This window comes from Benincasa hispida, chromosome 1 (genome assembly GCF_009727055.1).
Source record: "Benincasa hispida cultivar B227 chromosome 1, ASM972705v1, whole genome shotgun sequence".
Classification (NCBI taxonomy): Eukaryota; Viridiplantae; Streptophyta; class Magnoliopsida; order Cucurbitales; family Cucurbitaceae; genus Benincasa; species Benincasa hispida.
In genome coordinates, this window is record NC_052349.1 from 78,615,979 (window position 1) to 78,618,915 (window position 2,937).

Here is a 2,937-nt window from a genome sequence, read left to right on the forward strand (position 1 = left end):
GATGACCTTGGCCTCAGTATATGTTTTGTCCATAAAACCTCGTGCTGCGGAGGCTCAGCAATAGCCTGCGTCGATCTATTCAGGCCATTATAAAAAGTCTCCATCAAAACGCAATCGGGTATCCCGATATGCGGGCAATTTTTCACCAATCTTTTAAATCGCACCCAGGTGGTGCTCAGGGTCTCATTCTCCATTTTCTTGAAGTTCAGCACGTCCTTTCGTCGCCTTGTGTTGATGGCCGGTGGGAAGAAATTCTTCATGAATCACTCCACCAGCTGATCCCATGATGTGATCTCGTTCGGCTCCAGTGAGTGGGACCACCTCTTGACTTCGTCCCTCAAGGTGTAAGGGAACAAATATAGTCTAATACTCTCTGGGGTTATGCCAGGTAGTGACAAGTTGCCGCACATTTCGATAAAGCTGGTCAAGTGGGCATGTGGGACTTCACCTTGCAGGCCCCCAAATTGCCCTGCATTTTGGATCATTTGTAGCATGACTGGCTTTATTTCGAACCTTGCGTTCTCCTCAACAGTAGGCCTCGAAATCTCAGGCGAAAAATCATACAGGTTAGGTGCCGCATAATTCCTCATGGGGATGTTGCGATCAGCAGTCAGGAAAACAAGATCCTGCGCTGGCCTAACAGCCTCTTGATTTACTACGGGAACCGCATTGTCGTTATTATCTGCCATACTCGCTGCTTTCTTTTGCCTTATCCGATTCTGACGTGCCCATGTGCGAAATGTACGCTCGATCTCAGGGTCAACTTTGAAGTCTGGTTCAGCACCAGTATTCATAAATCGTCAAGCCGCTCTCCGCATTGAACAACTAGTACAACGAAATCTGTCCTGCAAATACCAAAAACAGACTCAAACAATAAATCGTTGACCACTCCTCGGCAATGGCGCCATAAACTTGTAACGCATATTTTTAGTATGTGATGCAAGTCCATGCCATAAACTTGATGACATAGATTTTATGCGATGATATGGGATACTACTTCTAGATATGTGTTATTAACGAACGATCTTGTAGTATGTTGTGCGTTGTCACAAGTTTCCTTGCGTTGAAACCAAGTATAATTTCACCGCAAGTTTCTTGGTGTGATCCGAGGTCGAACACAGGGACTATTTTAGGTTATTGCGTTATGTTTGTGATATATGCGACCAGGGGTTTTTTCAATTTATAAAAGAGTTTTGTGTACAAGTAATTAAACATGTAATGAAGTAAAGTAAGCGGTAAAAATGCGATAATAACATAAATTGCGTTAAAGTAAATTGCGATAAAGTAAATCTAAGCTAAGATGATACAAGATACAGGTTTCATGATACAAGATACTGAGGTCAAGGCTGGCTGTGAAGATTATGTGAAGATCGTGTAATGCGGTGACAAGACTTATGTGTGAAGTAGAAACAGAGAAAATAACTAATATAAATAGCGTAAGTTCTTTAATTGTGTTAAAGATATAAGTATTGTTCCGCTTTTCCCTTGGCTTACACCTCTCGATGATCGGCCATGTTCTCACATCTCTATGGTGAAACAGGGATGAACGTAATGAACACAAGGTTGCTTCCATCTCTGGAAGTACTACTCGCTTTAGTTAACGCATTCTTCTAACCTTCTCTCGACAGATCAGAATGACATCTTCACTTCTGCTCTCACAGGTGAAGATGTTGTATAGCATGCCTTAGCTAAACGTATTTATCTCTTTAGTACTAATTAAGTTACTCGTTTAATCCATATTAATTACCAGGGTATTAAGAGAACTTCATGGAGAAAACGATTAATGGATGAACGGAAATAGACAGAAAAGTGGTAATGAAAGTGATCGAGACATTCAATAAAACTATTTAGCGTCTGATACATGATTTGTGAATGAGTAGATTAAGAAGATGAAATACACTTAATGAAATAGAGTTAGAAACAAATACAAATAAGTGCCAACATCTTAGCGCCGATCTGGATGGAGATTTTCTTGCCGGCATGGATGGAGGGAACGGATGGATGAGCTTTCCTCTCAGGCTTGCTGAACTGGTTGCAAGGATCTAAGTACAGAGCTTCACGGTGAAGATCTGGTAGAATCACACTGAGACTCACCTCTTGGCCTTGTCTCTTCTCTTCCCGGATCTCTCCGATCAGTACTCAGCTCAGCCTTTCTCTCAATAATCTAGCCTTAATTAGCCCTCGTATCAATTATACCTGTATCAAGTATACCCGTATCCAGTATATCTTCTCTGAATTCTATGGGGATATTTATAGGTGAAAAGCTTTGACTCTTGGCTTGTGGACCCCACTTCTTGTTATGGAAATTCTGAAGATGGAGGAATAAATATTCTTTCTGTTGTGCAATTAGACTGTCAAATCTTCACAACGATTAGTTGTACATGTGTCACAATCCTCCGCGTTTGCATTGCTCAGCTACATCTTTCGATCGGTTGCTCGCATGCGGTGTTGTTTTTATTATCGCATGCGGTTGAAATTCAGCTCGGGATCGACTGTCGTATTGCGCCGTTATTGCGTTAATCGTCTCTTCATTGTGGTTTAACAGGCGCAATGTGACAAGGATGCATTGTTCAGTTTCTCGTTGAGCCTTGATCGCAAGCAGTGACTTGGTTTCCTGCAAAACAGAGTAGAAATATCTTCTTCTCCCATCTTAATGATGTTAGTGGGTGTAATTGCGATAATTCATAATTATTGTATTTCTGAGCTAATTTTCATACAATTGACGCATATTCCTTCTCTTTTGGTCATAATATCTAGATAAAGCAGCATAAATAACTTGTATTTCTATAAGTTATTAGAGTCATAGGCACGACAAACACATAGAGTGGAAGTATCATCATATCCGCGAGATAGTGCATCAAGGAGACGTGATCGTCACGAAGATCGCCTCGGAGCAAAACGTTGTTGATCCATTTATGAAGGCTCTCACAGTTAAAG